Source organism: Schistocerca nitens, chromosome 2, assembly GCF_023898315.1.
Source record: "Schistocerca nitens isolate TAMUIC-IGC-003100 chromosome 2, iqSchNite1.1, whole genome shotgun sequence".
Taxonomy (NCBI): Eukaryota; Metazoa; Arthropoda; class Insecta; order Orthoptera; family Acrididae; genus Schistocerca; species Schistocerca nitens.
Window position 1 is genome coordinate 365329582 of NC_064615.1, and position 15892 is coordinate 365345473.

A 15892-nucleotide genomic window follows, 5' to 3' on the forward strand; every position below is an offset into this window, starting at 1 on the left:
GCTGTAGGAGCCTTAGATGCAATACTAAGCTTTTAACGGCTGCAATGATCAAATTAACGAAGATTTGGAAAGACTAAATCCATACGACACACATTGTGAGAAACAGGGTTTCAGAAATGTGAGCAAATGGCGCCCCTGTATTGTCAGCTGTTTTAATTGTAATGTATTACAATGTGAACATGCGAAGTTGGACTAGCCAGAACTATAGTGTTTGCAGGGGTATGCATTCAGAATAATTTTCAGTAGAACAAAGACATAAATTTAGCTGGGCGGGGGTTGATATTTATTTATAACCATGAAGTTGACCGCAAACCGAACTGTCATCCGACGGGTTCCTGAGTATAGTTTCTGAGACGGAGTCAGCGAATGGAACAAGCAGATAACATTCAGAGAGAATTTGCGCGATTTCTAACAGATTTACTCAACGCCACAGAAACGTTGACAAATGTCCTGTGGAAGGGACATTGTGCAGTAAAAAAAGGTTTAATCATATGACTCCATGAGCACTCAATCCAAGAAGAATCTAGGAACAAATTTCTTCTTGCAGTTTGTTTCAGCACTCTATACAGGAATAGAACGGGATGACAACCCAGTAAGTTGTACAATAGGAAGTGACCTCTGTCATGTACTTCATAATGATTCGTAAACTATAGTTATGGAGGTAGAGGTAGAACTACAACTCGTTCAGTCACCGTGACAGTAACATAACAAAAATCGTTTGTTCAAACAGACGTTCTTTGCCACGCACCATCTGTGATTGTAATGGGAGAGGAAGGGAAAGTATTAGGATAAAAATGAAATAAGAGGCCAAGAATAAGAATAATAAATTGATGGGTTAGTCGGTCAGGTGAAGAGGTCTAACGGTATGGCTTTTCAGCCAGAACATTGTCGAGTAAGCAGTTGGACTGAGAACGCGAGGAAAAAATGGATTCGCTACAGTCCAGAAAGAGTAACCTAACTAGTTATAATACGAATAGTACCTACAATTATTATGATGATGTTTGGTTTATGGAGCGCTCAATTGCGTGGTCATCAGCTCCTGTACAAAGTCCCAATTTTTACGCAGTCCACTTTATTTCATACTCCAATCTAGTCACTGTCACGAATGATGATGATGATGATGAAATGATGAGGGCGACACGAACACGCAGTCCCCGGGCAGAGAAAATCCCCAACCCGGCCGGGAATCGAACCCGGGACCCCATGATCCAGAGGCAGCAACGTTAGCCACGCACAAATATGACAGCTGTTTGTTAGAGTTCTGTAAGGAATCAGTATTCAATATTCATGATATTTAGTTCAGGTAACATTCATTCTTACCAAATAATTTTCTTAGGTTTTTCCCTCATACAATTTACAGCTACACTGCGAGCATCGGCCAGACTTTTGGGACGTCAGAAATTCAACAGCTACCCGTATATACACTCCTGGAAATTGAAATAAGAACACCGTGAATTCATTGTCCCAGGAAGGGGAAACTTTATTGACACATTCCTGGGGTCAGATACATCACATGATCACACTGACAGAACCACAGGCACATAGACACAGGCAACAGAGCATGCACAATGTCGGCACTAGTACAGTGTATATCCACCTTTCGCAGCAATGCAGGCTGCTATTCTCCCATGGAGACGATCGTAGAGATGCTGGATGTAGTCCTGTGGAACGGCTTGCCATGCCATTTCCACCTGGCGCCTCAGTTGGACCAGCGTTCGTGCTGGACGTGCAGACCGCGTGAGACGACGCTTCATCCAGTCCCAAACATGCTCAATGGGGGACAGATCCGGAGATCTTGCTGGCCAGGGTAGTTGACTTACACCTTCTAGAGCACGTTGGGTGGCACGGGATACATGCGGACGTGCATTGTCCTGTTGGAACAGCAAGTTCCCTTGCCGGTCTAGGAATGGTAGAACGATGGGTTCGATGACGGTTTGGATGTACCGTGCACTATTCAGTATCCCCTCGACGATCACCAGTGGTGTACGGCCAGTGTAGGAGATCGCTCCCCACACCATGATGCCGGGTGTTGGCCCTGTGTGCCTCGGTCGTATGCAGTCCTGATTGTGGCGCTCACCTGCACGGCGCCAAACACGCATACGACCATCATTGGCACCAAGGCAGAAGCGACTCTCATCGCTGAAGACGACACGCCTCCATTCGTCCCTCCATTCACGCCTGTCGCGACACCACTGGAGGCGGGCTGCACGATGTTGGGGCGTGAGCAGAAGACGGCCTAACGGTGTGCGGGACCGTAGCCCAGCTTCATGGAGACGGTTGCGAATGGTCCTCGCCGATACCCCAGGAGCAACAGTGTCCCTAATTTGCTGGGAAGTGGCGGTGCGGTCCCCTACGGCACTGCGTAGGATCCTACGGTCTTGGCGTGCATCCGTGCGTCGCTGCGGTCCGGTCCCAGGTCGACGGGCACGTGCACCTTCCGCCGACCACTGGCGACAACATCGATGTACTGTGGAGACCTCACGCCCCACGTGTTGAGCAATTCGGCGGTACGTCCACCCGGCCTCCCGCATGCCCACTACACGCCCTCGCTCAAAGTCCGTCAACTGCACATACGGTTCACGTCCACGCTGTCGCGGCATGCTACCAGTGTTAAAGACTGCGATGGAGCTCCGTATGCCACGGCAAACTGGCTGACACTGACGGCGGCGGTGCACAAATGCTGCGCAGCTAGCGCCATTCGACGGCCAACACCGCGGTTCCTGGTGTGTCCGCTGTGCCGTGCGTGTGATCATTGCTTGTACAGCCCTCTCGCAGTGTCCGGAGCAAGTATGGTGGGTCTGACACACCGGTGTCAATGTGTTCTTTTTTCCATTTCCAGGAGTGTATATCAAACGGTAAACAATAAATATTTGTACTCAATATGTCTTGGAGAAACAAAACTGCTAGCTACTGTATTTCTGCAGGTACGGTTTTCAGTCATCATCATGATAAATACATTAAATCTAAATCTTATTTTAGATTTGAGTATAAAAGTTGAGCGATATACGTTAAGCAAAACATATAGCATGATTGTTTCATGATTTCAAAATGGCTCTGAGCACTATGGGACTTAACATCTGAGGTCATCAGTCCCCTAGAACGTAGAACTACTTAAACCTAACTAACCTAAGGACATCACACACATCCATGCCCGAGGCAGGATTCGAACCTGCGACCGTAGCAGTCGCGCGGTTCCGGACTGAAGCGCCTAGAACCTCTCGGCCACCGCGGTCGTCGTTTCATGATTTGATAAACGAGATAATGGAAGACAGGAGGTCTTAATTTTTTATTTAAGAGAGATAATTTTCGTGACCGATCGGTAACTCATATTTCATGTCTAGTGATTTTATTTCCTGACCCAGTAGCTGTCCACTTCCTTCAAAAAGAAGTATACGGCGTTCGCTAGATGGGTGCAGTTAGCTGGCGCGACAGAACCGAGTGTTTGTTTCCGAGCTTGTGAAGCGTTCAAGGTTGACGTGGGGCAGGTCGCATTTCCTTTGCTGTGAAAGCCACAGACGGATGGAGGTGTACTTGTAGGCCTTTCAGGCCGAGAGTAAAAGACTGACACCCCTTCACGTCTTATAATTAGTGTAAGGGTAAGGGTACATCAGACAGGTTATTCAGAACCCGGGGTGAGCCATATTTGTTCTTGAGCTAGAAACTGAAAATGTATTTATGTCCCTCTTTGCGTTCACCATCACTATGATACGAATATCCTGCTCTGAATATAGTTTGATAACACATTTGTCTGGAGGCTTGTGGACCATTTAATTGTTACTTAGTGCTGAGCTTAAATTGTGTCTCGTAGTGTCGCACTGGGACCACTCCCGGAACACCGCGGTTGCGCTAGCACTGTCTTGTCTGTTGATACTTCGTTCCTCGACTTCCGGGAGGCATTCATTGCATTTCCACACTCTCGTTAAGTGAACACAGTATTAGCTCATCCAGTAACGGGCTGGGTTTGTAACTGAATTCAGGACTTCCTAGTAGATAGAAATCAACACGTTCTTCTTAATTGAGAAATATCGACAGCTGTACCGTCATACAGTAGTATCACAACACCTTACAGTAAATATATGACGGCGTGTTGATAAGTATTCTCTCCGAATTTTTTGCTTGAAACCTCATTAAGTTTTTTATGGAAACAAAGATTATTAACATTCTAAATTTTTATTCTTCATGTCTACGTATTTATTTATCAACATAGTCTCCCATTAAGAGACTGTCTGTTGATAGCTTCAGTGTCGAATGACTGACTATGTTGACGAAACCACAGCCTTGCCTCCCGTTGCACAGCTTCATTACTATCAAAGTTAGGTGCTCGGAGGCGTTCTTCGAGTTCTGGCAAGAGATGAAAATCGGATGGCACTAAGTCGGGACTCTATGGAGGATGATCGATGACAGTGAACCCAAGGCGTTGCATTGTTGCAGATGTCACAGCACTCGTCTCTGGTCTGGCTTTGTTGTGCTGCAGGGGAGGGTGCTCCACGTGTGGATCAACTATTAGAATTGTAAACTCGATTACAGCACGCTGTTTCTCACACAGTGACATAGTCATGTTACATTCCGCCCTGTTACAATGCGGAGCCCTCCAGGTGCAGAGGTATGCATATACATAGATGTAAAGAATAAAGATGTAGAATGTTAATAACGTTTGTTTTATTTAACAAGCTTGGAAAATTTTCACATAAAAAGATCGGACGCATTACTTTTCAGCACGCCCTTAAATGCTACAGAGGTTAACAACGGCAGTTCTTTGAGGCTGTTTACTGACAATGCTGTCATCTGTTGGTAGGCTGCAACGTCAGAAGACTTCAGCAAGGACGCCAGTTGGAGCAGAGACTGGCAGATCAACCTGAACGTAAACAGACGGCACGTACTGCGGACAGATCAGAGACCCATTACTATTCAATCACGGTATTCGCGATAAATCATTGGAAACAGTATAGTACCTAAGAGTAACATAAAATAGAATAACAACATGAAACAAAATGTCGGAAAAGCAAATGACAAGCTCAGATGCAGCAGAGGCATTTTAAGGAAATTGTGCTCACCCTCAAAAGAAGAGACATACAAAATACATGTAAGACTGGTTCTTGAGTAGCCGGCCGGGGTGGCCGAGCGGTTCTAGGCGCTACAGTCCGGAACGTCGCGACCGCTATGGTCGCAGGTTCGAATCCTGCCTCGGGCATATATGTGTGTGATGTCCTTAGGTTAGTTAGGTTTAAGTAGTTCTGAGTTCTAGGGGACTGCTGACCTCAGTAGTTAAGTCCCATAGTGCTCAGAGCCATTTGGTTCTTGAGCATTGCCTACACCGCGACCTTCATACAGGTTGGATTAACAGACGAGATAAATAATACGCAACGAAGAGTGGCACTTGACGTCACGGGATTGTTTAGTAATAGCGACAGCGTTACTTTACCCTCGAAACTTGAGAGGAAGTTGCTAAGAGAGAAAGGCTCTGTGTATCACGGGGAGGGCTACCGCGGGAACTGTGAGAGTGTACGTTCCTGGAAGACTCGAACAACTTATTATTGCGTCTTACATGTCTCGTGACATGATCACTATCCGTAAATCAGAGAACCTGGTACTCGTATGGAGATTTATGTCCACGGTAGCTATTTCCACGGTAGCGTTTGGATCAGGGAAGAGGAAAAATGTTATTGGTGCAACAATTACCCTCCGAAACAGAGCGTACTATGGCGTGCAGAGTATAGGTGTTAATCTTGCATGTAGATGTAGAAGTTCCATGGTGTTTCTAAGGAACAGAGAAAAGTCAGCGATGAGTCCTTCAGGTGAATTCGGATGGTGCAGTTGGAGTAATGGTAGCCGATAAGTTGGATACAGTAGGTTGAATGGCGTATTCCACCCGGTTTTAACAGTCCGCAACTGATCAACATAGTGGGTACTCTACAAAGAGTCACAGAATTTGACGCTAATTCATTTTCAGAGGATGCAATATATCATGCATCAAGTGAACGCAATTAGTACAAATGCTAGAACCACCTTTACGCCCACCGTAGACTTTCGGGAATTGTTTATACGGACGAACTTCCATTGAACCGTATAGCACATTAATGGCCAGTTACGCCCTGTGGTCATTTTACAATGCAGCTGCGTCGGTCAAATTTTTGTTGCTATATTTCACAGTCGCAATTGCATTTCAAAACGGTCACAAGCCGAAAGTGGCCTTTAATGCAATAAATGATATAATAAAGATTATCTGTACAAATAGTTTGACAGTCTATAGTGGACATAAAAATGGTTTTAGCGTACATAAATTACTTTGAGGCCGTGGAACTGCATATGAACTGTACATACACCGTACGTACTCAACTGGAGCTGTACGTAATCAACAAAAATCTGTGTTGTATGTGCAACATTCTGGAGCTAAAGACTCGACACGTTGTTAACCGGTCGCAAAGGCATTAAGTCACTCTTCCAGTAGACAGGAGTTTCTGTTGTGCGCACCAACTAAATAAGAGAGCTAAATTATATTTTATTTGGAGACTTACAAAGTGATACCTCTCTACACCTACATCTACATCTGCATACATACTCCACAAGCCACCGCATGGTGCTTGGCGGAGGGTATCATGTACTGCTACTAGTCATAGAGCGAGGGAAAGCGACAGTCTGTATGCCTCAGCACGAGCCCCAATCCCTCCAATCTTATCTTCGTGATCCGCTCGTACTTGGGAATAGAATCGTTCTGCAGTCAGCCGCAAACGCCGGTTCCCTGAATTTAGTGCTCAAAGTGCTCATCGAAAAGAACTTCGCCCTCCCTCCAGTTATTTCCATTTGAGCTCCTGAAGCATCTCCGTAACACTTACGTGCTGTTCGAGCCCACCAGTATCTAACAGTCCACCACTGAACTGCTTCGATGACTTTCTTTAATCCGACCTGTTGCGGATCCCAAATCCTCGAATAGTAGTCGACAATGTCTCGTACTAGAGTCCCAGGTGCGGTCTCCTTTATACATGAACCACACTCCTAAAATTCTCCTAACAAACAAATGTTGCCCATTCGCCTTCCCTACCACAATCCTCATATGCTCTCTCCATCTCATATCGCTTTGCAGCGTTACGCCCAGATATTTAATCGACATGACTGTGTCAAGTAGCACGCTACTAATGCCGCATTCGAACATTATAGGTTTGTTTTTCCTACTCATGTGAATTACGTTTTGGCGCCGTTCATCACACGAACTAAAAATTTCCTCGGAGTCATCTTGTATCCTCCTACAGTCACTCACCGAGGAAACCTTCCGGTACACAAAAGCGTCATCGGCAAACAGCCACTGTCTGCTGCTTACCATGTCCGCCAGATCATTTATGTACATTGTAGAAAACAGTAAACTTTCTGAGTTATACTGGTCACACTAGCACAAAATCAAACGCGTATCTAGTAAATTCTGTTTTTTTAATCATGTCTACCATGTTATCTACACGAAACTGAAGAAATTTTGAGAGTCATTTAAATAATTCACAGAAATTCACACACCTGGTGTGCGACAAAATTCACCACAATTTGTTAGCTAACGATGCGTCTTGTGTCGGATGGTAAGAAAAAGTTACAAGTAGGTGCGTGTAATAAAAAATGTGACGTTCGTTTCGTCGTTAAAATCTTGCTATTAACTTTCTGCCAAAGTTTTGTAATTCCTGTACGAGAACCAAAGTTTTGTAATTTCTACGCTAGAATCCGTGCACACTGTCGTTAAAAGCACAGCTATATCTGGTACCAGGAATATACGCACCTTAATAGCACCCCTTGTTTGAGGAGTTCCTACAACCTTGGAAAATTCCACTAATGTTAATGGATTCTAGCGTTTCACCTACGTAGAATGGTGAATGAATGAAAACGAATGACTGAACACTCCACTATCATTTTCTTTTGTAAGGGGCAGGTTCCTGCCTATAACGCAATACGAGTAAATGTCCATAGATAGATTTAATTTCGCATTTTCTATACTCGCTTCGACGTTTATGTGGAATATTCTGGTCAAACTGTTTTTACGCTTGTTCCCAAATAACGAGATAAACTCCCAGTATGCACCATTTCTCTGTTACCTGCAACTCGTTTTGACGCTTCGCAACAGTTCCCAGCTGTCTGGGGACAACAGTAGCGTTCACGAGAAATTAACCCCCTATCGGTGCTTCATTTCCTGCACTTTGCTTCCTAGCAGTACGCCCGACATTATTTTCAGTTCTGACGACGTCCACTGCTTGGATGTTGTCAGTATTGAAAATAATGTCACCAATGTTGTGTCTGGCTTTCGATGATGTAACACTTTGCACCAACAATTCTTTCTGATCGCACTGGGACGGCATCCACCATCAGTCCGAAGATTGATCACAAGTAGTATGTATGTCATTGCCATACTCCCACCTTTGAACTGACCTACGTAGTTACTTATAAAAAGGACCATAGCTTATTTGTAAAAAATAACAAGTCAAACCATGATGCAACTTGCTATTTTTCACGTTAACAAATCGTTATCGTGGATAAAAGAGATTGTATGTGACAGAACATTTGATTAGAACTGACTATGTATCAAATCCGGGACCTTTGGATCTGTAGTTTGGTACTCATCCAATATTTTGACGAAATTTCACTGAGCAAATTAAATCTTTTGACGCAAATAGACTACAGTGACTAAATTTTTAAATAAATGTGAGCGTTTTAACACATTCGCAAGTTAGTCTTCAGTTGGGTGGCAGTACGCCTTCTACTTAATATCAGCTTGTTTGTCGTCTTAGAAATCGGAGTCTACAAACATGGTTCGTTCTGGCTCATTATGTTTCTATCGTCTCTGTCTAGGCTGTGGCTATGCCTTTTCTTGTCTTGTTTCATTTGCTTACAGACTGAGAACTTAGTACCCTATAATAGTTATGAATAATACTTTCGCATTTTGTCCCAAGCAAGTGGAAAAAGGCGCAGCTGACTTCCATATATAAGGAGGGTAACAGAAAAGGCCCTGAAAAATTACGGACCAATATTCTTAACTTCGCTTTACTGCAGATTTCTTGAGTTTATATTAAATTCGGATATAATAACTTTCCTTGAGAGAGAAAATCTTCTGACCACAAATTTGCACGGATGTAGAAAGCATCACTTTGTGAAACCAAACAATGCATGAAGGGCAACAAGCACATTATACGTTACTGTATTTCCGAAACCATTTGACACGGTGCTATACTGAGACAAGGTACCATCAGAAGAGCCTGAGAGAAGTGTATCAAGACCTCACTTGCTCTCTATACACGTTAACTATCTCACACATGGTATGAGCAGAATTCTGCGACTGTTTGCTGATGACGCTGAGGTGTACGGGAAAGTGTCATCCTAGAGCGACTATAGGAGGATGCGGGATGACTTCGACAGAATTTCTGTCTCACATGATGAATGGCAGCTTGCCCTAAATGTAGATAAATGTAAGGTAAAGCAGATGAGTAAGGAAAAATATTCTGTAACATTCGAATACGGTATTAGGGGTTGTTTGACAAAGTCACGTCGGTTATTGGCTTAACGATGCAAAGCGACGTGTAATGGGACGAACACCTGAGGTCTGTTGCAGGTAAGGTGGATGATCAATTTTAGTTTATTGGGAGAATCTTGGAATGTGTGACTCATCTACAAAGGAAATTGCATGCAGAACAGCAGCGCGGCACATTCTTCATTACTGCTCGAGTGTTTGGGACCCTTACCAGATCATATTAAAGGAAGACGTCGAAATGGACCACCCAAACAAGACAGGAGAAAACGGTTCTCGTATGAAATTATATAGACAGTCGTTTTTCCCTCGCTCCATTAGTGAATCGGACAGTAAAGGAAAAGACCAGCGGTGTTATAAGATAAACTACACTGTACGCCGTTTGGTAGCTTTCATATTACGTTTGTTATATAAGTGACATTCTCTATACCCCTCTACGCTTGCTTTTCGTCGGCATAATGTGTGTAGTTCACGAGTACTAAGCTTGCTTTTTTATTTTCACGAATAGTATCTTGTCCGGAAGCAGTACGTTCTGTAGCTATTAGATAGGGCTGTAGAATGATTGCAGCCACTTTTCTTTCGAACATTTCCGTATCATCACTGTTTCGCAGCTATGTTCTGTAGTGTATTTCAAGTTGCTTGCTGGGCCACCTGGGCCACTGAGTCACACATCCAGAGTGCAGTCACCATTAGTCTTTCTCTCTCTCTCTCTCTCTCTCTCTCTCTCTCTCTCTCTCTCTCTCTCACACTCACACACACGAAAAATAAATACACTAAAATCTGCAAAGACGCATCATTTACACACAAAAGGACTACCAAATAAAAGGCAACACACACAGCTAAGAAGTGTACAGAAAACACACACACACGCACACACACACACACACAAAGATAAAATGCAAACAAAATTCTAATTTGGAGCAGAACTCTCTGGTGAACAAATGAACAATGACTGTGCTGGGACACACAACAAACCACAATAACACTGTGTTTTGGTGAAGTGAAAAGTGTTTTACTACGTTATTTGTGGAAAGTACTTGTTATAATGACGTGTGCATCACAACACCCCACCATGATTGGGAGAATGAATGTGCTTGTCACACGAAAACGTAAGTAAAAACGAATATAGGCGCTAAAACATCGCGACAAACTAAATTATATTCTAGAAGATACGTTAACTCCCAGCAAAAACTTTCTCATAACATCGTTTGCTTGGAGATGACAAGCTACCTGTAGTAATTAACACACAAGTGATCGGGAAAATTCATGCACACCAAATGTAAAGGTAGTTACAATAAGAAGTGATCTATTGTTTGACCTAAACATCCACGTAATTTTATAATGATTTAACAAAAGTGTTCACATTACAGAATAAATAAAAACGGAAACCCATGTTTGGGTACTGAGAAAAAACGGTGTTTTGCGTAACTGGCGGACCTCACATCCAACAATATTTAAAATTCTTTACTTTTGTAACGTGGTTATTAAAGTATGGCTTGGTATGTACACTGTTGAGCCAAAACATTACGACCACTGCCCACTGTGAGGTTCATTACCTCTTGGTGTTGTCGCACGTTATGCAGTAAGGAAAACATGTAATCGGAAGAGACACGAATTGGCAGTCATTATAGCGAAGACATTGGCTGCGAACGCAGAGATCCACTGATGTAAACGGTTTTGACAAACACCACATTGTGGCGCTGTGGCTGGAAACGAGAATCTCTGGAACGGCGAAGCTGGCCGCCTGTTGGCAGTGTACTATCGTGAGCACATACGTCAAGTGGCTGAACGATTGTGAAATAACAAGCAGCCGAATAGTATTGGACAATCAAGTCTCATCACAAAACGCAGACGTCAGAGGATCCCCCACTGTGTATTCCGGCATAGGGAGTTATCAGTGGCAGATCTGACGATAGAGTACAAAGCTACTGCAGGCACAAGTTTTTCGAATCACACCGTTCAAAGGCCATTGTTGAACACGGAACTCCACATCTCACGACACCTATGTGTTGCTCTGTTGACCCAACAACCATCGCCACCCTTGTGATTGCTGTGGTCACAGCGTGACTGAGCTCTTACCGTGGATCAATAGAAATGTGTCGACTGTCGAATGAATCGCGTTTCTTATTACCGCAGGTCGATGGCTCGATCCTTACACGCCGTCATCCAGGCGAATGGCTGCACGAAACATGCACAGCGCCACAGATGGAAGCCGGTGAGGGCAGAATTATGGTTTGGGATGCACAGAGCTGGGCTTCTATAGATTCTGTGGTCGTAATCGAAGGCATCAAGACAGCAGCGAACTTCGTGTACGTTACTGCGGACCACTACCATTGCTTCATGCTTGAAATCCCACCTACGCCAATGATACTTCTCAGCAGGACACCTGTTCTTGTTTGCAGGAAGAATTGTGATACAGTTTTCTTTCTTTTTTTTCTTTTTTTTTTTTTAAGGGGCATTATAGTGAACCCACATTGATGTCATGGCCAGCAAGAGTGCCTTATCTGTACCCACTGGAAGACATAATGGGCGCCTTCTGCGTGCCGTTAAACCTCCATCCCGTAATTTGCAGGAACTGCTTGACCTGTGCCTAGACATCTGTTGCCACATACTTCTGTCAAGGACTTGTAGAATCTATGCCAAGCAGAATATCTGTTGCACTGTGTTTAAGAAGTGGACCAACACGCTATTAAACAGGTGGTCATAATTTTTCGGCTCATCAGTGTATTTAAGAGTGAAAAATAACTTTTTTATAGGCTCGAGTGCGTAAACGTGTTCCGAGTATATAACAAATTTCAGGACCTATGGGAGCACGTTTACACATACCATTGAACACAATCATCAATAAACAAAACCCATTACTAAAATTTTCAAAATATGTTTTATTGGCTTTCTTATATACTGTAAGTTAACATAGTAAAATACAAAAATGTTACTGGCCGTAAACAAATATTTTGGCGAATTTCCATCTGCTAGCGTAATATGGTCTTTACAGAAATTTGAATGTTAGTTAAAGGCCTATTCCAAATCGCTGACCAAGCTGCAATTTAAGCACACAAAAAATAATTCGTTTCCTGTGGAATAACCGTCGTGTGACCGCCTTTTATATCTAATGCACTGGACCCCTTCTTGGTTTCTTTTTGACTGGTTGTGCGTTACGAGAAGTAAATCCAAGGCAGTTTTCATCCTCTTCATCTGACTGTAGCAGTTTATAAGAGAAAGAGACAAGAACTGGATGGAACATCCGTTGAGACTGGAGCGCTTGTTAACAGACGCTTTGGATGAACTAGTTTATGAGAGAAGACTGCGAGGAAAGAGGTGATACAAGATGAGACATAAATGGAAGTAGAAATTACACGGACCTGAGGAGAGTGGCAGAAGACAGAAGATCATGGAGAGTTGCCATGTAAAAACTTGCCTTTGGTCAGAACGTAATGACGAAATCGTAAGTAGATGAATTCTTCTGTTAATGTGACATCCTTTGCCAGAAGAGCTTGGTACATGTCTTCTGCGACTCCTTTCAAGTGGGATGTTTTGTGCCGGCCGGAGTGGCCTTGAGGTTCTAGGCGCTGCAGTCTGGAGCCGAGCGACCGCTCCGGTCGCAGGTTCGAATCCTGTCTCGGGAATGGATGTGTGTGATGTCCTTAGGTTAGTTAGGTTTAATTAGTTCTAAGTTCTAGGCGACTGATGACCTCAGAAGTTAAGTCGCTTAGTGCTCAGAGCCATTTGAACCATTTTGGGATATTTTGTCGTCTTATTCGGATTCACAAACTGCCATAGGGCCAGCGACATTCTGTGAGCACCACTATGTCGCGTCCCTATGACGATGGGTCCTACTCCTTAGTCGCCAAACATTTTCTTCAGTTCGGAGTGGAATTTCTCCCAGCTATTGAGTATCTCTTTGTCATTGGGAACAGATGAAGGGCTGTGCCCTCGGAGTAAAATTGCACGTTTTCCAAACACATCATGCCATCCCACCTATTGCATTTGGTGACTCGGTAAAACCCTTTGCCGGCCGGAGTGGCCGAGAGGTTCTAGGCGCTACAGTCTGGAGCTGCGTGACCGCTACGGTCGAAGGTTCGAATCCTGCTTCGGGCATGGATATGTGTGATGTCCTTAGGTTAGTTAGGTTTTAGTAGTTCTAAGTTCTAGGGGACTGATGACCTCAGAAGTAAGTCCCATAGTGCTCAGAGCCATTTGAACCATTTGGTAAAACCCTTTCATCTAGTCCGTCGGTCCTGACCAGTGACGCCAAATAACACTGATGGATTCCTTAAGTGCAGCTGATCTACTTTTGTTTTGGAGCCCAATGGTCACTTGAGTATACAGAACTGGGGAACATGTATTGATTGTACTCTATTCCGGCTCCCGTCCGTGCAGGCGACGATGTTTACTTTGCTTAAATGGAGCCACAGCGATGTAGATTGACAGCAACGTTCAGCCAGAACGGAACTGAACTCCTGTTTAGCGGGTGCTGCTGCTACGTACACAAACACCGAATATTCTAGAATATAGAAACATTAAAAACATAAGAGAATTTCGAGAACCTTCTATAAATGGCAAATACTAAACAATAATTTATTGTTGATGGTCAGCAAACTCGCTGGTCCACAATGCATGTAGCACAGCTCATCACAATATAAATGAGTAAATTTGTAACATTAGTAGATTGTACGTCGGTGCTAGGTAAAGTATCAAGCTTTTCTGACGTCCTGCAACGCTGTATATTCTCCTAATAATAATTGAATGTCACATTCGAAGGATATGCTACAAAGAATATGATAATTATATACATTTAAGTTTATATATTAAGAACGTAATAAACACTTAATTACAATATTACTTATAATAATATCTATTATGTAAGCCATTAACAAAAACTTCATGCTTTATCTGTACTGATTAAATTTTGATGGTGTCAAAGCAGGAACAAGTAAATATCATAAGAATTAATTACACTCACTGTAAATGCTGAAGTCTGACGAAACAAAAAGCACTAACAATTCACTGTAACAATTTATCTCTAGGCTTTCATAAGCTTAAAGTTCATGTTTAGTGGTAGGTGTTACACACGTTTCACTTAGAAGCTGAAGGCAAAATATTGTAGACTGTAAGGCCGCCTCACGTTTTTCTTCAGTTTCCTCTGACACCATCGAGATCTCAACCTCTCTGCTGCGATCTTATCCAGGATCTTCTGGTGTCTCCAGTTAGCTAAATACTGTCAAAGATCCGTGTCGTTTTCACTTACGAAAGGCATCTTACCAGTGCTTGTTCTGAAGAATTTCGGTTATTAAGAAAAAAAATGAGAGATGAAAAGAATTTCACCCAAAAACCACACTTCTTGAGAGCAAGCATTAGTAAAATTCCCGATCTTGGACAGTGTTTCACGACACAAGAAGATCCCAGCACAGGGGTCCAAATGGCGAGGTGCGGGAAGAAACTGAGGAGGAACATGACGCCGCCTAACAACCTACAAGACTTTGCCTTCAGTAACAACAAAAGCCTGCAGACTTACAGATTTCGCTTTGGCGACAGTATTTCTGCTGTATTTTGACGATCTTCTGGCGGTGATCCGTACTTTGAACGTCACTCGATGATGCACACGAAGTAAAGTGTCTGCAGATAATCATTCCAAACTTCTAGTAAAGCAATACCTTTATTATAAAAGTATGTAAGACGTATGCTTTGCCGGCGATGGGCGAGGCATGACAGAGTCTCTGACCAGAGAGTAGTATGTCGTTAGTTGTTGCTTGTCGCGAGTCGGCGTCAGTCGGCTTCAGTAGTCGTCGGCTTTAGTAGCGAGTCGACAGTAGTCTTAGTAATCGTGAGTCGGCGGGAGTCGGCGCGTGTCGGGTGTCCGCTCTGGTCAGGACTCTGTAGGATGGGTATTATTGTAGAAGGTAAAGAAGCAGCGTTGCGCATATCTAATAATGTATGTTAATTGTCATTTAATTTGTTCCAAAAAAATGCCCCAATAATAATTTTTATAATAAAAAGTAACTTTTTTAAAGAAAAGCATTCATTTCAATTTAAAGAACATTTCCTATGCATTCCTTCCAAGAATTAAAAAAAAAAAAATATACGCCAGCATTGGACGAAGCTGTGTCAAAAAATTTCTAAATAAGAGCAGATATATTTGCAGTTTTTATTGAGGTAAGAATTTTTGCTTTCTTATTCAGAATACAGGGCCGAAGGGCAGCGCTGCTGTCCTTATAAAATTTATCAGGTTACTAAAGTTTTTATTATTAGTTCCGGATTTACGAATTGAATTTTTGAGGTTACATTAATTGTGAATGCATTTCTGCACACAGATTACAAATGGAAGCCAATTTTGTTCACAGATTACAATATTATTTAAAATTCATTTAATTATTATTTTTTGTTGGGAGGTTACGCTTT